A 22,341-nucleotide genomic window follows, 5' to 3' on the forward strand; every position below is an offset into this window, starting at 1 on the left:
CAAACGGTTTACTGCGGCCGTCATATTTTTAAACTTCGGTGGAACTTATCCAATAAAACGCAATAAACCTCACTTGCACCACCTATCGCTAATTGTTCCTGAGTTTGTCGCGTGGATTTTCATTACAAGCCATTTATCATATTTTGGGTGGAAATTATTAAAGTGAAATACAATGTTTCGCAGTTACAGTGGCTTTAATTTCAATGTAAATTGTATTTCAGTGAGATTGAATGGCATTAATGCCCGAGGGAGAATTTTTTACTTTAATGAAACGAGATTATGATTGTCATACCTGCCGGTAATTTCATTAGTAATATTTTTCGGTTAAGTACGTGCTATATTGAAGTCATTTTTTCAAGAACAATGTGGTGGATTAATAATGAAAACCTATGATAAGTCCACGAAGGATAGCAGTGTTTTTTAAAACTGTGAAAATTCATCTACTGCGGTTTTTTCCTATCCTCCGCCAACAGTTCACTACTGACACGATTTATTTTGCTTCAAAGGATTGTTATCGAATTGAAATGTATTGTTTAATTGTTTTGCTACAAAGAAAAATATAGTGGGTGGACATTTAGATTTGTAAAATGAAGTTGATAATTGGATAGTGACAACAAGGACTATTCTCTACACAATTAAAATAATCTGATAAATTCGAAGCACCTCAAGAAGCTTCGGAGGATATTCTCAACAGATACTGAAGAATATAAAAAATTACATAGAAAGATTTTACTTGTCGGTAGAATTTTAACGTTCTAACAGGGTGGAAGTTTGGTCAAGGGCCCTACATTTTTTTTATAATAACCTTATTTTATCATCTGACCAAATTAGAGTAATGATTCAATAGTTCATGCTTGTGTGTAAACTACGCCACGCAGACGATATTTTGGCCTTTTAATAATGGGACACCCTGTATGCGGTTTAATTTCAAGTTTTTAGTGCAAATCGGAAGATTTGTTTACGAATAAACACAAAATTGATTAATTTCGCTTGAGTTTTTATCTCAGTGTTTCCTTTTAGAAATTTGTGTATATGCGTAATTTTTTTCGGTTTTGACATTATTGGCTTTTGTAATTTGCTCAATTTAAATGGTCCATTTGGGTCCAAATAACACGTATTTGAAGAGTGCATACTAATTTTTTTCCGACACAACTTTTGGCAAATGTTTGGACTTTTTTCAGTTTTTAGCTTAAAACTCGAAAACGGTGTATAATTTATGAATAGCACTTCTTTGATAAAAATAGAAACCAAATTCTGCGTCGATCAAAGGATGAATAAACAAAATCGGTCCAATAGAAAAATGTTTACAAGCGATCAAAAAACACCCACTTTTTCCAACTTTTCTAAAAAACTGAGTTAACCTTTTTTAATGCGTCGTGGCTCCTAAAGGAACGATAAAATCCAACGGAAAATTTTTCTCCCAAACGAAAGGTGCACAAAACTTGGGGATTGGCGCACAAATCAGCACAAAACTACGGCATAGGTTTCATGTCATCCAATTGTAAGGGGTGATATGTTAAAAGTTTTTAGAGCCTTTAGCCTTTAGAAATTTTGAATTACAAGGGTTCATTTATTGGTGAGTTTGTCTCACAAAAACGTCAATTAAAATTGGTTTAGGCTATATCTATATACAGGGTGTAGCTCAGGGTGTAGCTGTAGAATTGGTTTACCCATTTCAATGGCAATTTCATTACATTGAAATATTATCTTCTCTAATTATTTTACAGCAAAGTTTTGTTGTGGAACATCGAAAAAATTACCGAAATTATAAATTAACATTTTAGTAAAAATCACTCTTGCCGTGAAATTATTGAAACAAAAATTCGTCCTACAAAATTACAAAGCAATTGCTAAATTATAATTTATTGAATTTTTCGGTTTTCCTATAATTGAAAAATTATAAATGACATATATGAAAAGCTGGAGAAATCCCTTAGCAAACGCAGAATTTTTTAAGTTACAAAAAACCTATTTACAACATTGCTCTAAATTAATTAGGGGAGAAAATGTTTCGATATAAAGAAATTACCATTGAAGTCTCTATTGTGCGTAAACTGTGTATGTGTACTATGTCAAATTTGACGAAAAGAGTTGGAAAATTTTGTAGTGAGTTTCAGAGAAGCAAAGGGAAAACTCTACAGTAAGGCAACGAAAAAAGTTAAAAATAAGCTAGCCGACGGCAAACAATAATTCATGTTATTTTGGTATAGCTTTAGATCCGAATTTTAAAAATTTGGGTTCAAGATAAAGACCCTTTCAACTTTAACATTAAGGCGTTACTTACTCGCACATTTATTGCAAAACAATTTAGAGGATCCTCTTGATAACATGCCCCTAGTGAAAGTTCGCAACTGTTGGATACAGCAGGATGGTGCACCTGCACATAATTCTAGAACCGCTCGGGAATATCTTTTAGAGATTAACACACATATAACCCCGCTTGATTTTATCGTATATGTGTTCGTTAAGAAAGGTGTTTATCAGCAAAGATTTTACAACGGAAGAAGGACTGAGGGGGTTAGTTCTGGAAGCATTTCCTCCACAAATGCTTACTAGAGTGTTAGAAAAAATGGAAATCTTTTCAAACAATTATTATGTTCTAAATTTAATTAATTCAAATTCGTTTCTTGTTGTATTTTAATTCTTATATCTTCTGTTAGTTTCATTTCATTGTTCCTTTTTATTTTTTCTATATAAAAAAATTGTTGTATCAATTAGAACGATTTTGCACGAAAGTTCGTATCGAAATGCGGTTTTCGGCATAATGTTCAGAAAAAACGAAGAAAAATATTGTACAATACTGGTTGAGTTGATTAAGGGATGCAAAATGTATTTATTATTGCATCATTATTTGCAAAATTGTAAACATATATTAAAAGCTGGAAAAATCCCTTAGCAATCGTTGCTTGGGTGCTTTTGGGAGCGCAGAGTCAATATCTACCCTCGAAATTTCCCAGGGCTGCTTAGGGTTGGCACTACGGTGGTGCAATAGTTAAAAATGCATTGTGCCAGAAAAATTTCGAAAATCACTACTCGAGATATTGACATTTCTTACAGAAAAGTTACACCCCCGCTCTCTATGGTTGTCAACCCTGGGCATTCCCGGGGAATTTCGAGAGCAGAAATGGATTCTGCGACCACGAAAATCCCCTAGTAAGCGATTTTTCCGGCCTTCCATCTATGTTTGTAATGTTTATGCAAAAATAAATGCTTTTTGGAACCACTCAACCAGTAAGCATCTTTCTACGTACTTTTCTGAACACTTCGCCGAAAACTACGTTATGATACAAAGTGTTTGCAAAAATTTAGAACTGTTTTCCCTATTTCCCTCGTCTATTGCTATTAAATACGTAATTATTTAAGAACAAATTGTTGTACAGGTGCGTAATAAGAATTTACTTAAACCCCAAAAAAGTCCGCGTTAAAGCACATTATAACAGTTTCTGGAATTGGTTTTAATTTAGGTCAAATATTAACGCCATAAAAAAATAGTTCGTAAAAGAAAAATAAGAGTTTTCTTTGAAAGTATTTTAAAAATAAAAAGATTTATCAGGGATTTCTTCTTACACGCAACTTTTCTGCCAATTAACGAAGTTTGTATCCCTTACCTAGAATGCTCACAGTAGCCCTCCTCATCTCAGACTGAGAGTATACAGTGTGTCCAAGATAAGAATGAAAAACATGGAGAAATCGAAAACTAAACAGTTACGTATTCTAGAGCTTGTGAATGGTGTTTTCAAAATTTGGAAATTCCGATCAATTCCGAAGCTATTCGAAGGAAAAAAACGACAATGTTTGAAATATTTTCATATGTACAGGAAAAAAGTACATACTGTATGGACTAGCAATTTTTGTAGAAGTACAGCGATATAAGGCACAATATTATGTCATTTAAAAGAAGCACCAATGAATTATTTTAATATTTTGTCAACGCCTACACCAAAACGTTCAGAAGTCAGAAAAAAGGCTTGTTATTAAATTTGTAACACTTTGGTGTAGTCAGAGTTGATGAAATGTTAAAATAATTAATTGATGGTCCCTTTAAATGACATACCTAATAAAATTGTGTGCCATACATCACTCAATACAGTATGTACTATTTGTCCGGTCAAAAACATGCAGTTGATAATGGTTAGTGAATTACTTATGTTCTTGGCCTCTATTTGTTGGTTTTCTATTATAATTATTAACCGTCTTCCAGAAATGTAGATATGACCTGCTGTTTTTCCAAAATGTGCATGAAATTGTCTCACTATTCTATTCTTTGCACTTTGGTAATAGAAGTTGCTTTTTATATGGATACAGAAAGTGTGCAGTCAACTTCTCTTTTCATTATAATAACAAAGCTCAATTTCTGATCCCTAATTAGCGAGCTCATTAACTTCCACCTACGTGCAAGCTCCGCTACCGAAGAACGAAATTTCGAAACAATAAAAACAGAAGGTCTTCGAAAAAACAAAAAGCGATAAAATCTTAAAACAATGCGATTTAATAAGAAACCGAAATCTGTATTCCGCGTTGGAACAATTCCCTAAAACTTTTCTGTTAATATTTTTTAATAAGGGAGTTTGGTCGGGGGGGATTGCTTCGAAATTCGAAGGCATAAGCGAGGTATGTAAACGTTTGAATAATTTTAGCTTTGTGCTTCCGTAACGTGAACACTTCCAAGTTTTAAAATTAAATAACTTTACACAATCCGAAGGAATACTTTTACGCAAATACCCGGTAAGATAACTTCTTGGCGAAATGTAAATTCTCAGTGCTCGGTAATAGGTATTTAATATTCATTGTGTAACTTTCGTTTAAATGTAGCTGCTCGCTTTTATCCAATATGAGCTATAATTCAGGGGAATAAGTGCAGCACAATTTTAATTGAGTGATTATGCGCTTCTTCGGGAAGGGAAGAACTTTGATTAAATTAAATAAACCCAACTCGAAGAACATAAATTAAACAACACACGGCGGCGTGTGCACAAACAACTACCACCAAGAACCACACGAGCCATGTTTAGTAATTTAATTAAATCTTCCCATGTTTCCGGGCATATTGTTAGGATGAAGAGTGGGACGAAATAAGTTGCTAATTCCGTATTTTATTTTTCCGTTCGACTCTTGCTTTTCTGAAAGCCGTGCCTCGAGGGCATCGTTGCTTTATTTCGATTAGTCTCTTATACCTTAATCTCCTTACGTTAAGGTGAGCTTATGCGGAAATTACAGATTATTAATACAAGCTACTTTTCGTTAGGAAAATAAGAATATATAAGGAAAGGCAGAGATTAAACAGGTTAGCGGTTCTCAAACTTTCATACTCGGCACCATCATTTATTAATTCAAAAAAATTTTCCTCTCCCCCTTCTGTTGTTTTATTGTCTGGAGGTAACTATAACTCTAAAACCGTTAGCGCACAATTTAGGTTCCCTTAAAACGAAAATTCCAGGTCTTTTGCAGGAACAAATTAGAATTTAAGAAGGAATTTTCAACAAAAACACGGCACAGAGTGATTGTCTGCGTACGAAAAAAGTAAACGAAAAAAGACATTTCTGCTTGCGAATCTTCCGGTGGCGAATATACATAGGTTGTATCAAATTTCGTGTTAAGTACAGAGATTTCGCTTAATTAACATAGATAAAGAGTTGGACAAAGATGATCCTCAAGTTATGTCTAAATAAAATCAAAAAACAAAATTGACACCCTAACTAAAGTTTCGCAAATATGGCGAAATATTACATAATTGATATTTTTGATTTTTGGGTTTTAAATCGTTCAATGTTTCAAAATAGGGACACTTCAGTCCCTTAAATGAAAGACAAAACACGTTGATTTAGTCCGCGGAGTACAAAAACCGTTAATTCAACCGGTCAAGTGACCAATACTGTGATTATTAATCCCGTTACCGTAGAAAGCAAGACATTTTATTTAAAACTGCTCCATACTTTACCTCTTCCATATGTAAGTAGAAGAAGCACATGTCTAACTTATACTGGGAAACTTAAATTCGGAAAGCTGAAAGAATGGTTTCAGGAGCCAAGTCAGAATTTTGGCCTGTTTGTTATAATTGAACTAGTAGGAATAAAATTACCTTCTAGACAATTTAAAATTTATTGTTATTTTGATAATGGTGTCGTTTTTCTAGTTTCTCATTGCGGTAAAAAAAAGTACTCAAAGCACGTATATAGGTAAAACACCTTTTTTTATCATGCTTGTCTAGGATATCGCTAAAAAAGTATGAAGCTTAGCTTATTTAATTATAGCACAAGCAAGCTGTGAATTTCTAGCGTATAGCAAATACTCATGCGAAAAAATAGTAAAAACCCTACCTTGCGTTATGTAGTTATCATCTTCACAGCTTCATCTGTAACAAAAGAACAAAAATTAATAAACGAGGTATTCGATTATCACTTCGGGGAGTAATAACTTGTATACAAAAATCGATATCTCTTAGGGGCAAATGAACAACTTAGATCTTTAGATAAATCTAATTTAAAAAATAAATCATAGAACATGTGCATATTAAACTACAGAGTGGTCCGTCGAGAATTTAAGATGAATTTCCGTGAAATTTTCACACTTGCGCATCTGAAACCGAGAATTTAGATGGCATTCCGTCATATTAATTAGGGCTATTTGGTTGCATCGGCATGATGTCACATCAGCAGCGTGGAAACTGCAAATTTCGCATTATAGAAAAAAAGAACAGTATTTGATCCGTAAAGCCGGAATTAAGCAAATGAAGTAACGATTACAAATGTTAATAAGTCACCATTTTGTAAACGTTAATGAGTTAGAAGAAATAACGAGAGGGATAATAGGAAGAAATTTTTAAGGCATAGTAAAAATTTAATGTTGAGATTAAGGATGAGACCGCGATGTGGTACGCCAGTCAGGAACTAGAACACGATTCAGTTTTGAGTCACGGGGTGATAACCACACCGGAAAAGTTTCTTTTTCGTGACCAGTTTGTCCATGTACTAGGATGAGATAAAATCAACATATTTCAGTGCTGGCGCGAACATGCTTTTTTTCTGATATAGTATGGTCAAAAAAACGAAAAATGACATTTTCACAAATGCGTTGACGTTTATTTATTTTCAAAGATATCAAAAATTAGTTTTAACAAACCCTTAGTAATTCTCAGCTTTCTGATGGTTCTAAAAATTTTTATCGCTTAGTGAGTCAACTTTCTTATTTCTTATGGACGTAATATAGGACTTTTATGTCATTAGATAGAGAACAAAATTACAATATCAGCGATGCTAAACACTTAGTACTTCATTTAGGATGCAATCTTGCATTTTTGCCTCGAAGTTTACAATGTATTTCTTATGGCAATTGTTTGCCCATTTAAGCGACTTTGTATCTCTTACGGTTTACGAGATCCTCATACTAAACATCGAAAAAAACTCACCCTGTATATCAAAGATCAAAAATCCTCCCAGACCCCAAAATGTCGAACCTCTTACCACTAATAGTGACGTGATCGATGTTTGGGTAAAAAAAACTATATACATAGACTAACTTTTTAAAGAACCGCATTTTTAGTAAAAATGAATATTAGATATGTGATCCAAAATGAATTGCTGCCGAGTTACTTTTGGAATTTTTGTATACATGGGATATCGTGCTTAACTTCAATTTCCAAAGGCGACTCGAATGCAACTCATTTTTGATCATCCGTTACCATTAACATCTAATAACGATTTTAGGATTTTGACAAAATCCAATCCGTTTGTCTGCTCCCAAAGCCGACCAATTGCAAATGAAAATTGATGGCGGAATATCTGTTAGAGATACAAGAAGCATGATAAATATAGTAAGTGAAGAAGGAGATCGGTTTGAAAGAAGCGGTTTAACTTCAGACGGTAGTCTCAATTTTGACTGGTGATTACCCAAAAGGAGTCAGCCAGGATGATGGAAAGCCACCACTTAATTGGGTTAAAGCAGTATAACTGTATATGAGGAACAGAGGAACATTTCGAGCGTGGAAACTAAAATTTATTGACAAAGTAGCCATGAAAATGAAGGATTCATTACCATTTTGGGTAAAAAATTTACTGGGGCTAGCGCAGATACCACCGGCGGATGCCGCGGATCGACATCATCGAGATTTTGTTTCATTCGAATTCCTGGTGCTTATAAATATGTATTTCCGTTAAAAAAATGGGTGGTCATTTTTTACCCCAACGCAATATCTCCCTAAATGGCCGTTTGCACCGACAAATTTAAGTGGAGCTTAGCTTAAGCGTAGCTTAAAATCCATGGCAACCATTGTCTCAATAATCGTTGCCATGGATTTTAAGCTACGCTTAAGCTAAGCTCTACTTAAATTTGTCGGTGCAAACGGCCATTACTCATACACTTTTCAATTTGCCATTAAATTCTAGGGTGTTTCAGAGAAATATAAAGCACCCCAAAGGCTTCTACAGGCGCTCTCAACTTAGGCAGTTCTGGAAAACTGCAAGTATACTTTGAAAGGCATTAGAAAACACTGATAAGATTCGGGGATTTCCAATGTTGTATCAGAGTATTTTTTATGCTCGCCTAGTTTTGCTAGAACCCAGGAAAATGAAATGATCTTTTAAACCGCCCCAATTTTTAATAAAACATGGTTTAAATAAAAAAATCTGATCTAGGCCTATATTCCTGTTACATTGTAACAATGCCATATCCGAGAAGTAAATCGCTACAAGTGTACAAGTGTAAGAGGAATTCTAAAAAGATTCTAAAGAATTCTAGAAGATTGACTAAAATAATAATTGCACGTGCATGTGCGTTCGGGAATTCTATCAAATTCAAGAAGGGTTCTAAAAAATTCTAGAGAATTCTAAGAAAAAATTTCATAGTAATTTTATGTTATTATTGGAAGAATACCAATTTGTGTAGATGGTATTTCTTTAAGGATCTATTAATAAAGTGAGTAAGTTATTTTCAAATAATTTCCATAGAAATTCAGCTGTTGAAATTCATTAATTTAAAATAGAAGCTTCTAATAGGGAAATTTAAGAATAATTTTGATTTCCTCATTATAAAAAATTAGTAGTAGATAAGAGAAAAACATGGAATTAAAGAAACAATTTGAGGAAAAGTTAGGGGATAGAAAAGATACCACGTAATTATTTCATATAGAGCTAACCGGTTGGTCTTTTAATTATTTTTGTCGAAATTTTAAAAAGTCAAAATTATGTTTGAAGAATGCAATTTTTACCCCCTTATGTGCAACAGAGCACGTTGCAAATGCAACTAAACTTACTTAAGCAATTATTACGTTGGCATTTTTGTTTCTTGAGAAGGGTTGATAGAATAGTCTTAACAATTTAAATAATCAGCAAGATCCGAAAAGGAAAAATCTGAGGTAACTTAATAATCTGAAGGACCCGATAAGTGCGAAGAATCAAATAGTGCGAAACATTCGAAGAACCTTTTAAGGATTCCAAAGAGATTGAATTAATAGTCCCTAGAATGTAAAAAAAAACGTATGAATTCGAAGAAGTGCAAGAATCTAAAGAATTCGACGAAGAATTTGAATAAGAAAGGATAGAAAGAATTTAGAGAAAGGATATTAGGATTCACCTGGAGAGAATTTGGAAAATCAAAATAATTCGAACAGTGTTAAGGACCTGAGGAACATGATGTATTTGATGAATTTGAAAAATATGAAAAAATTCAAAGAATCGAATAATAAAACGGGGTCACATGAATCTAAAGAATTTTAAAAATAAAAAAATATTAAGAATTATACAAAAGGCGTAAAAAAAATTGGGTGGTAGAGGGGATCAAAATAAGTACTTTTTCCAAATAAACCGAGGGTCCAAAGTGTTTCGTTTCGGACCCACTCTCAAAAAAGTGGTGAAATTTGCATTTCTCCTTTTAAACATGAAAATCACGAATCTGAATCTGAAAATTTGTTGTGTATATACTTGATGAGTTAAGGAGGAAAAAATGTCGAACAGTTGTCTAAAATCACCTTTCAAACAACTTATTTGAAAATTGGCCGTTAATTTTTTAGAACCTTTTAAGGATTCCAAAAAGATTGAATTAATAGTCCCTAGAATGTAAAAAAAAAACGTATGAATTCGAAGAAGTGCAAGAATCCAAAGAATTCGACGAAGAATTTGAATAGGAAAGGATAGAAAGAATTTAGAGAAAGGATATTAGGATTCACCTGGAGAGAATTTGGAAAATCAAAATAATTCGAATAGTGTTAAGGACCAGAGGAACATTATGTATTTGATGAATTTGAAAAATATGAAAAATTCAAAGAATCGAATAATAAAACGGGGTCACATGAATCTAAAGAATTTTAAAAATAAAAAAATATTAAGAATTATACAAAGGGCTTAAAAAAATTGAATGGTAGGGGGGATCAAAACAAGTAATTTTTGAAATAGGGTATCATAATATCGACTTAAATCGTTAATTTTTTATTGTTTACGACATTTTCAACTAACTGCATGCGAAATTAGATGACTCCCCGAAACGAAACACCTCGGTTTATTTGGAAAAAGTGCTTGTTTTGATCCCCGCTTCCCCCAGTTATTTTTAGATACTTATATGTGACATCCTGTATAATGGGATCGACTTAGCAATAGGAAGCGCAGCAAAGAAATGTAAATTACCACAGTAGACGCGAATTCCATTACAAAAACTAAAACATTGTCATACAGGTACCAGAAATGGTACAAAAGAATGCATAATTTCCGGTACAAGTATGAAAATCCACAACGTCATACCCAGGGTCATACCGCATATATATAAATGCTCTTATTTCTTTTCAGGTACCTTTGATTTGAGTATAAGTCGACGCCATTATTGATTTGTATGAAACGTTAAATTTCTTAATTTTGGGCGAGATTTTTGGCGAAAATAAAAATATTAAGTAACGGGTTCGAACCTTGAAGATGCTCTGATGATACTCATATGTGCCCAGAATTCACTATAGACGCCAACATTCGAGTGTAAAACCTAAATTTCTTTCTAACTTTAAAGGGATAATTTAGTTTTTAGTGTCATTATAACTAAACATTGGTGGTGGTAGACACGATGTCAAAAGTATGACGTTTTCGGGTTTGTTTAAACAAGATGTGAAGGTTCAAATGTCCATTTCACTCATACGACAAATTTTAGTTAAGCAAACTGCATGTACGCAATTTTGAAATAAACGGCATGATTCCTAGCCCCAGTCGCGAATGCCAGTTTGAATCTCGTCTACTTATCCACTAATCAATGAATTTACGATCATTTTGGGGACAATATTTTCAAAATTGGAATTTCTTTAATGCAAAACGAACGTTTATTCACGGAAGAGATATATCATCCTACTGTGGAGAAGGAGTAGGTGCCAATTATTTTCCTGTATGCTGAAAGCAAGCATGTCCATCTCCATAGCAAAAGATTTCAAAAAGACTTCTAAATAACTTACCCAAACGTATTTAAAATACCAAAAAAGGCGTTACAACCACTAAATCACAACACGAAGTTTAAAAACCTGCCGACGCGACGATAAACTGCAGGTAACTAATTGTACAATTTACGCATTGTGCGCATCGTTTTATAGATAAGAACAAGTTATCGTAAAGCAACGCCGCGCCGTTTGTCACACGTGCGGCGGTTTGAGATTGCTTCAATCTTGATTGGATTTATAATTTAACAAGAATTTTTGCATTTGCGTCGATTTACTGTTCTGGCGTTTTTCAAGGATTATGTGCTTTCTTAAAAAAACTGCTGAAAGTTAAGGAGCTGCAAAAGTAAGACCGCTTTAAAAAGTGCTTTTGGGTTAATAATGTCAATCACTGGCTTTTAACCTTTGGCAAACTTGCAGCCGTGTTTCAAACGTCACTCTTTTGCATTGTTTGGATCTCGTCTACTTACAGTAATAAATTAGAATTTTGAAGCCACTAATCAAGCATTTATTTTCAAAATTGGCATTACTTTAATGTAAAACTAGAAATGGAAGATCCTACTGTGGAAAAGTAGTAGGTAGCAATTCTTTTTCTGTATGCTGTAAGCAAGCATCTCCATCTCCATAGTAAAACAATTCAAAAAAAGCCTTCTAAATGACTTACCTCACGTATTTAAAATTCCAAAAACGGCATTACAACCACTGAATCACAACACGAAATTTAAAAACCTGCCGACGCGACGATAAACTGCAGGTAACTAATTGTATAATTTACGCATTGTGCGCATCGTTTTATAGATAAGAACAGGTTGTCGTTAGTCACACGTGCGGCTGTTTGAGTTTGTTTCAATCTTGATTCCATTTATAATTTAATATCAATTTTTGTATTGGCAGATTTACTGTTCTGGCGTTTTTCAAGGATTAGGTGCTTTCTTAAAAAAATTGCTGAAAGTTAAGGAGGTTGAAAAAGTAAGGCCGCTTCAAAACGTGCTTTTGAGAAGATGGATTATTTTGAATTTCTCCCTGCTGCCACATTACTGTGCGATCAAAAATGAGTTTCTGTCGAGTTATCTTTGAAATTTTTGTTTACATGGGAAATGGTACGTTTAACTTGAACTTCCAAAGGCGACTCGAGAGCAATTCATTTTTGATCGCCCGTTATTTGACCACCCAGGTAAACGGAAGGGTCATGATCATTCACTGACTTTTTGCTTTGTTATTCTGTGTTTGAAATTTTGTTGCATATAAGGGCAAGGGGGTTGACCTCCCTTCCATGAACTAAAATAGCTTTCAACGAATTTTTGAAGGATTAAAAAAATGTGCTATTCTTTGCGTTTTTTCCGTCCATCCGTACGCCTGTCCGTCCGTCCGGATCCACTATGAAGTACTTTTAGGGGAATTGTCCTCGAGTCATGGATTTTTTTGCAATAAGTAGCCTATACCGTGAGGGTGTGCCGAACGGCCATCAAATTCCCCCCCTTCCCCCATGAATTATTTCTTGAGATGCTGTTTTTGAAAGTGAAACGTGCATAACTTTTACATGCAACAACCAATTTTCGAGATCAGTGGGTGGAGAGAGGAGGTGAGTGATTTTATCTTTCATGGTATTCTATATTAAGGTTGATTCTCACTTCACATAACGTTTCCATACCATATCCTTTCCATAACCATTCCGTAAATTATTATACCTAGGAAATTGACCTTTAAGTGATATGTGTGTAAGACATTCAGTCGCGCGCTAATACACATTCGCCTTCCATATGTGAACGGAAAGGAGAATGTGTATTAGCGCGCGGCTGAATGTCTTACGCACATATCACTTAAAGGTCAATTTCGTAGGTATAATAATTTACGAAATGGTTATGGAAAGGATATGGTATGGAAACGTTATGTATAGTGAGAATCAACCTTTAAGGGTCTCAACAAAAGGAACTGTTGGGGGAGGGGCGAAACTAGTTTTATGCTTCATGGTACTCTAATGAAAGATCAAAACGTGGAATATTGCAACGGCTATAATTCTGGCTTTACTCCAGATACGGTCATTTCAGTAAGCTAGCGCTTCCCAATTTAAAGTGGAACTGTCTTTAAGTTGGAACCCTTATAAGAATATTGGGTTGTTCTTCGTGGTTTAAGGAAATACTGTTTGAAATGGATTACTCATGTATAAAAATAATAAAAACCTTACCTTGAGCTATATGGTTCTCATCTTCACAGCTTCATCTGTAACAAAACAACATGAATTAATCAACATGGTATGTGAGGTTCCACTCTGTATACAGGGTGTTACATGACCGCATGTCAAAAAAAATTGGGTGATAGAGGGGATCAAGACAAGCACTTTTTCCAAATAAACCGAGGGTCTAACAGGGATTTATGCCATTAAATATGAGTCACCTGTTGTACGGGTCCCCTTGTTATCTATCTGCTTGTACTCCAACCATTTCTTTGTTTTGCAACTTCCTTTTAACCTTTTTTTTTAAAATCATGTTGTGAGTATGTGACTGATGTGCTGTATTACACAGTCTCATTATTATTGCTTATTCGAGATTATTGTAGGGGTTAAGTACACTACAACTTCAAAGATCAATCACCACCACCGCCACCATTATAATAAATAATATATGATCATGTTTTGATCTCCAAAAGTGATAGCTCCTATAGTGTATAATTTAATGCCCTAGTTCTTCTTACCCTGATGCTCGTGAAGCATTCAGCCCTATGAAGTACCGGAAACGTCAAATTTGACGTGCAGGTTATCTGCCAACTCACAACTGTTATATTGCGGTATTTAGTACTGGAAAAATAACGTTTCCTACAGATATCCTGCACGTTAAGTTCAGCTCTCTCATGTATTAAAAACGTCAAACTTAACGTGTAGGTTATCTACCAAAAACGGTATTTAGAGTTATGGGGGTGTGTCTAAAATACGACTATGGTTCTTTGACGGCTGGGAGCTACTTAGACCAAAGGAAAGACAAAGGATTCTTCGCAAAACATAAAAACGGGTATTGAATCATGAATCTCAGTTTCATTTCATCTGAAAAGTTTGTTTATCGCATCTAAAAAACGTCAGAAATCTCAATGAATCTAATTGATCACGTTTTACAGTTCGAGAAAAATGAAAAAAAAATGTACCGCTCCCCTGCGGCCGTTCTGTCTCTATCTACGAGCTTCTAGCACGAAAGCTCTCAGGACCTACACCAAAAAATTAAAATCTGACATGATAAATGCTCGTCCAAATCACATTTATTTGAATATCGTCTGTCTGCTTTTCGCCGGATTGAAATTACGTTATACTATTTGATTTCTTTATGCACAGTTCGGGATTAGAAGTAATAAATTTGAAAATATTAATTTTCGGTTCCCCCATTTGTTTGTCGATAGATGCTCTACGGACGCTAGATGCTAAAACAAAATTTCAATTACGCTTTACAGACGCAGCGGCCGTAAATCATGCAAGGGGTTGATTGTTTTCTCTGTGTATAAACTTTGAATGGTAAATACGTTCCCGGTTATTTTTGCAATGCAAACTTTTATGAAATACTTCCAATTTCCGTAGCGTATTTTACGTTATTCTTAAATTAGTTTTGTGTATACGAGGCAATTTCTCTTCATCTCTTCTACAGATGTAAATTGAGACAAGTGGCTGGCATTTTTACGTTGAAGAAAGTCACGACCGGGCACTTAAAAGTCGTTTAAGCGGATGAGATAAAAGTATTATGACTTTCCATTTTATTTTCACGTGGGAAGTTCTTATGTGATTAATCGAAATGGCCCCCGATTCTGCTCGTTTATTGTTTATTGTGGTTCTGGATTCTTGCCAGAGAAATTTCTCCACGTTGGAAAACAGAATGATTACATCGTAGCTCATCTGTTCTAGTTTAGGAACCAGTCTTTTTTCTTAAAAAAATTGCCCTAGGTATCAAACCGTTTATCGGCAATAACGAAGTTTTGGTACATTGGAGATTTCCTCGGGAATTATTTATTGGCACTAAAGTGCTTTTCGCGTGTAGGTGCCGGAGAAGGTTTAAATCTTTGATTACTATCAAGTTAACGTCTTGATGTAACTGCCATGAATCGAGTATCGTACGTTAAAAATTTTATATTACCTCAGTTGCCTTTGGAATCCAACGGATTGCCTCAAGTAGAACAACTACTGTTAAAGTTGTCCGAACGGAAGGGAACGTGAGCCACATACCGATTTATAAAACGGACACAAAAACAAATCTGTCCCATTTATTCACATTCACTTGTGTCGGATTTTTACACATAGCTTTTTGATTAATTATGATAGCAATTATTATTCGAATTAGGTTGAATTATTGTTGACCGGTAGAATTCCAGTTTTCTTTTCAAATTGGGAAAGTGTTCTTCTGTTGGAAGACTTCCAAAGTGTTTCGCACTTCCGTTTGATCCATATTGTAACGGTCGCATTAATTTGGAATCGTTGTTTTTCAATTTCTATGAAGTTGAAATTTTGGAGATTTTTTAGGGGTTCTGAGTCGATAATAGAGATTTCGTGAATCATTCAGGTTGGAGAGACTGCTCAAAATAGTATATTATATACCGCGGGACTGAAGTAGTACTTTTAATCCCGAAGGTAAAGTTTACCCGAGGGATTAAGATCACTACTTCAGTCGCAAGGTATATACGATATTTTTCGTACTTCCGAAACTGAAACACTTAATATGTATGGAGTTAGAGGACGTGTTCTTTCAAAAAATCTGTGTTTAACAAGTTACCATAGGAACGTTGCGTTGGTACGACAATCCCTATGCTATGGTAACAAAAATAACTTGGAAACTGTCGTTGCTAGTGTCATAAATTTGGTGGTGGGTGACAAAAGTGTATTTGACATTGATAAAAAGCAGCCAAATTAGGTAAAGAATTGATACCACCGAAATCCAAAAAACTATATGAGCAGCAGTACGATGCGTTTAAGAAGTAGTGCCGCATACAAAATGTGGAACAACTTACTGAAATTGCCTTGTTACAATGTTAAAAGTTTTTCGGTGTAACGTTGAAAATGCAAAGTGTATGTTGTTTTCGTGTATAATGCTACACGAAATCTGGTAAGATTTACACCTTCTTACTATGAGACGATTGGTAAAACGCAACTGTGTAGAATTTCTATAAGACTTACACCAGAACTTGTAAAAGTCCTCACTGTGGTGTAATTTTTTCGTCAGTGTAAAGAATACACGGATTCTTCGTTAGATTAACACCAGATTGTGCAAATAGACTCAATATTGTGCAATTGTCTCGACTTGAGTCAGTCACCATTATTACTTCAGTCGGTTGTTGTTCCGGAGGGATGTAGTTGCGGATAAAGGTAATATTATACACCTATTTAGTTAATTGAAGGTTCATAAAATCTTGCTTTTTAAAAAATGTGCAGTTTAGTTGATGTTATGGTATTAGGGCTGGCCCTTAGGTATAGAATATAGAATTTAGTTTATATATACAGATATATAAATTAGTTATATGTATTTCGGTTGTTTTATATTGTCTATGTATATGTAGGTACTAATATATACGTATTTGTTTAAATAAATTAGTTTATTTTTCATTTGCCTATTATATGTCAATTATATCTGTCATATGTGATATATGAAGCAGTCTATTACGCCCAAGGGCATAATGAGAGGGCATAATGGATTATCATCTCATTATGCCCTCAAACGGCCTGTCAAATTGATTGACGGAGTTATATTATGTAATAAAAAAGATGCAACTTGATTCGTATGAAGCACTTTAATGTTGGGCAAACAATAATCATGAATTTGTATATTGGAAATGCATTCTTTGGAACGATGAAAAATAAAATGTTGTATGCACCTCGGGCATTACTCAATATTTAACCCTCGGGCGACTTACAATCCCTCGGGCCGGAGGCCCTCGGGCTCTGTCGCCCTCGGCATAAATATTGTCTTAATGCCCTTGATGCATAAATAACTATTATTTAAAAAGTTCTAGTAGCAAACGTTTTCGCTCACTTCTCTCCACCGTCCTCTATATTCAGAAAAAAGAAACACTGGAGTGCGGTTTTCCCGAGAAATTTTGGTGCAGTCTATTTTTGGTAAAAAAGTAAGGTTGTACACTGCCTTTTTATGAGGCCCGAAAAAAAATTGTCTCAGATCGACCCGGAAAAAAAATTTTCTTATAGAATGTGGCCTGTAGAATCCATAATTTCAAACAGTTCCAAGATTGGGGTACTAGTTCAAAAGTTACAGCCCTTTGAATTTTTTTTCGAAATTGGTTTCTAGTCTATAACTTTTGATTGAGAAGTCTGATCGAAAAAGTACGAATTGTTTTGGATTCTACGCACCAAAATTAATAAGAAAAAGTGTTTTCCCGAGAAATTTTGGTGTAGTCGATTTTTGGTAAAAAAGGAAGGTTATACACTGCCTTTTTTTAAGGCCCGAAAAAAATTGTCTCAGATCGACCCGGAAAAAAATGTTCTTATAGAACGTGGCCTGTAGAATCCATAATTTCAAACAGTTCCAAGATTGGGCTACTAGTTCAATAGTTACAGCCCTTTGAATTTTCTTTCGAAATTGGTTTCTAGTCTATAACTTTTGATTGAGAAGTCTGATCGAAAAAGTACGAATTGTTTTGGATTCTACGCACAAAAATTAATAAGAAAAAGTGTTTTCCCGAGAAATTTTGGTGCAGTCGATTTTTGGTAAAAAAGGAAGGTTATACACTGCCTTTTTTTGAGCCCCGAAAAAAAATGGTCTCAGATCGACCCGGAAAAAAATTTTCTTATAGAATGTGGCCTGTAGAATCCATAATTTCAAACAGTTCCAAGATTGGGCTTCTAGTTCAAAAGTTACAGCCCTTTGAATTTTCTTTCGAAATTGGTTTCTAGTCTATAACTTTTGATTGAGAAGTCTGATCGAAAAAGTAGGAATTGTTTTGGATTCTACGCACCAAAATTAATAAGAAAAAGTGTTTTCCCGAGAAATTTTGGTGCAGTCGATTTTTGGTAAAAAAGGAAGGTTACACACTTTCTACACCGCAAATGGTTACCTTGACCGTGATTTAACGAAAACTGTGTGTAAAGTTTACACATCTTCGTGTGAAAATACCTACACCAACACGGGGTAAAATTTTACCACGATGATTTGGTAGACTTTACCAAAATGGATATGGTACAGTCTACCATTCCTCGTGTGGTCGTATATCGACCACTTTCCGTGTTGATTTTTACACGAAACTTTTTACAGTGTAGTAATTTCATCCTTCCGGGATTTTCGTCCAAATTTAATCCCGGCGGGACAAAAAGTGACACTTCAGTACTTGTCATAATGGAGTGAAGTTGTCACTTTAGTCTCGGAAGTACGAAAAATATTTTTTTTCCCGGGGCATTAATTTTAAACAACGCAAGAATAGGAATCTGTATACTAGGTGTTTGATTAATTACGAATATAAAAAAAAATTCTGATATTTAATAAGTTGAAAACGTGCTCACGATATAGATAATTTGTATTTGTTACATGTAGTACATCAACCTTTTAAATCATAAGCAATTTAAGGAAAACTGGAGTTGGAACGATCGTATTTCCATTATTAATATAATATTCAATTACCTAAGTCAATTTATATGATAAAGAACCAATGTTCCGCAAGGTGAGAGTAGCTAAAGGTCTATTTATTACTGATTGCAAAAATTAATGTTTCTCAGTGACGTAGAAACTAAATTTTAGGACCGCTGTAGGTGAGGTTAAGGCTACTGCAATAGTGGGATGAGTATTTTGAAGAAAATATTTAGTTCGACTGCCTGCAACAAAATGCCTCACTAGCTGTGTGAGCATGTTGCTTACTTTTGGAGTAACTACTAATGGGAACGAAATCTTTAAATTTATATCAAAATTTCGTAAGTTGCTATACTTTCAACAGTGTATGAAAAGCATTGACTAGTTAATTAATTAGGCACAACTTTAGCAAGGATTTTGCGTTTGTGTTTATACATTTTCATGGCAGATCAGTTGAAAAGCTTTTTTTGTGAATTTGAAAGCTTCATTGGGCGTTATTAAATAAAAAAAACTCGAACAACTTTTTCTGATTCACGAATTGTTCATTAAAACTGTAATCCAACATTTGAAAACAGAATATTATCATTTATACCTCTGCAATATGCAAGACAATGAATTTCCACTGTTAAAAGGAAAAAATCTCAATGGCCTTGTCGGTATGGTAGCGGCGTTCATGTGTAACAATAAAATTGGTCTCCTACAACCTGCTGAAACAAATTAAATTAGAAGCTTAATTGAATTTTCGCCATCGCGAAAAGTGTTCAAGCGGCAATCTTTTTTGGGAATATCTGACCGAACGAGTATGCGGAAGTATTATTCGAGCACTAATCTAATGCCTTAATCTGGGGAAGCAAACACACCCCCCTCACACGTAAAGTACGGTCTCTAAACTTTTAATTAGCCAACAAAATCCGGTTAAACTTTCTACTTTAATATAGGTACCGGATTACATATTACTATTAACAAGGTTTTCCACTACAAATTCTCATTTGTGGTCGCTAAATATTTAAAAACGGAATGTCCACTCTGTGCGTAATGACCTTTTTCGGATTCATTTGCGTGGGTTATTCGTAAATGTAACCCCTTTTATGACGCCACGCGATTTTGTCTTTCCAGTTTTAATGTACGGGCGACTCTCATAATCTGATTTACGCATTTAAATGTGGAGAATTTTTTTATGGTTCTTGATGTGTTTAATTATCGTACCATACTCGTCATTTAATACGAAGCCATGGTAGTGGAGAATTTGTTTGCATGTTTCTTGCGATCGCTTTCAAAGAAACCCGTTGAGCAACGATCCCGACCCTTAGGCGACGCTGCAAAATTCAGAATGCTTCTTTGGATTGCGGCCACATATGTCTCAAAAAACCGATTTATTTTTGCGTGAATTACGAAATTAGGAATTTCCCGAATTACAACATTTGGCAGGGAGAGTGGCCTATTTGTGTGAATTGCGCCAGGAATTTAAGAAGCGTTTCACCGAAGAATATTTAACTTTATTATTAAAGAAGAGTACCAAAACTACACGACCTTTACAAGTAGGTGAATTAGTAATATGTGAAGATTTGGATAAGAAACGCCAAAATTGGCCTATTGCACGTAAAGTCGAGGTATTTACAAGCAAAGATGGTGTGATTCGTACAACAAAGTTAAAATGCAAAAACGTTTTTATAATTAGGGCTGTACAAAAACTGTAGGTATCCTTTAGAATTAAATATACAGGGTGTGGAAACGGTTTGCGCACCATAGGGATTTCCATGGTAATTTCTCTATATTTAAATCTTTTCTCCCATAATTATTTTATAGCAAAGTTGTACATCCATTTTTTGTAGACTGTACAATTCTGCGTCTATTCTTCATGTGCCCATTTATAATTTTTTGTTGTGGGAAATTGGAGAAATTAACAAATACCGCTGTTTGACTCAAGGTTAGTTCTACATCTTGAAATAACTTTGTTTTGGCATAATCCCCGGTAATTCCTATACCTACCTGTACCGTCCATGCCCATAATTATTGGATGATACTTATATGAAATGCCAGCCAACATTAATGTTCCAATCCATTGTTTCTTAACTGCAACAAGTTTCTTTTTATCTTCCTCCTTGCCTTCAACAGCATTCCTACACAGCAAACTTCCCGGTATCCCAGTTCTCAAGTCCGTTTATTCTCTCTATTTTTAGTAAATCAGAAAGAGCGATTCTTGATATTTTCGCAGCGACTAATTAATTGTTAGTAAAAGTGCGTAGGCCTATATCCTAATGTAATTAGTACGTTTCAAAGATATAAAGACGAGCATCTAAGAGAAAAAAAATCTGTCACCCCCGAAACTCTCGTTGGAACAGTCGGAAAAGTATACAATTCTTTGAACGTTTCTAAAAGAACGGATCTCCGATTACTCTGAAAGTCGTAATTATAAACAATTCTGTCCTGTTCATTAAAAGCTCTTGGCTAACAAGAGAATAGATCATTTTCACAATGCCTATTGATCTGAATGCTGGTAAAAGCCACAAAAAGGATATAATTTGTATTTAAGCTCCCGCTATAAACTCCCTATAATTTCCATTAACATTTACAACAAACCGCCCCAAAAATTCGGGTTTATAATCCATAAAAAATTAACGGTCTGTAAACAAACAACTCATTCCTAAACGTGTCCGTATCGCCGCTGCTGGAATACAGACTTTATTATTACCTGGCGGATGACATTTAGGAAGTTAATAAGGAAGTGGGGTTTAATGAAACTCTATTAATCTCAAACAAAAGAAAAGTCCGTCTTTACGGTGAAATAAAATTCCGACTGTAAATAAAGATCGTGGGTTGATGGGGATAGTGCAACGAATGACTTTTGCCATATTAAATCAGTTGCGATTTTCTCCCCTGGGAAAAAAAAACACGAAAACCCTCTAATTTCTACGCGGTTAGATATTGGAAATCTCGTTTGGCATTGATGTATTTTTATATGGAAAATTCAATCTTGTTTGGAAGAAATTTCAGTTACCAGCGTAACGTGCGCTTATAGTTTTTGAAAGAAAGCAATAAAGATCTTTTTCAATAAGGATTCTACCTTTAGCATCGATTTTCCATTTTATTTTCATAAATTTAAACTAATTTCGAACGTCAATAACATACACGGCGTCTTGTCCATTACGAAATTCCCCCGACTAAAATATTGCTCACGTGCCGCAGATAATTTAGGAAGATTCCCCCGGAAATACCTTAGGTAACGCTTTAAAGGGGGTGTATTTTTAATCGGGGCGACATTTTCAATTTATCAGTGAGGCAACGAGATGCCTTTATCTTTTGCTGAAGGGTATGGAGTATGCGTATTCCTTAAAGAGGAGGCAATAAACTCTTTTAACCGATGCCAAACTGTATTATGATAAAAGCCGTTCTCTCTTATAAACTTTA

At 34.7% G+C, this 22,341-nt stretch overlaps 1 protein-coding gene across 3 annotated transcripts in view; it reads right to left on the reverse strand.

Annotated features, from left to right (window-relative positions):
• Nucleotides 1-13,654, reverse strand: part of LOC116175489 (somatostatin receptor type 2) — a 62,248-nt gene extending 48,594 nt beyond the window's left edge. The window contains exons 1-2 of one of the 3 annotated variants that reach the window (XM_031493634.1): nucleotides 13,581-13,654; nucleotides 6,318-6,352 (exon numbers count right to left, since the gene is read on the reverse strand). The gene's annotated coding sequence lies outside the window, so the exon portion shown is untranslated. Of the gene's footprint in view, nucleotides 1-6,317; nucleotides 6,353-11,416; nucleotides 11,467-12,059; nucleotides 12,107-13,580 lie in introns of those variants that run through there. The other 2 variants (XM_031493635.1, XM_031493636.1) reach the window with 2 other exon arrangements.
• Between the last annotated feature and the right edge of the window lie 8,687 nt (nucleotides 13,655-22,341).

The sequence above is a fragment of the Photinus pyralis genome, unplaced genomic scaffold (assembly GCF_008802855.1).
Source record: "Photinus pyralis isolate 1611_PpyrPB1 unplaced genomic scaffold, Ppyr1.3 Ppyr1.4_LG7, whole genome shotgun sequence".
In the NCBI taxonomy this organism is placed as follows: domain Eukaryota; kingdom Metazoa; phylum Arthropoda; class Insecta; order Coleoptera; family Lampyridae; genus Photinus; species Photinus pyralis.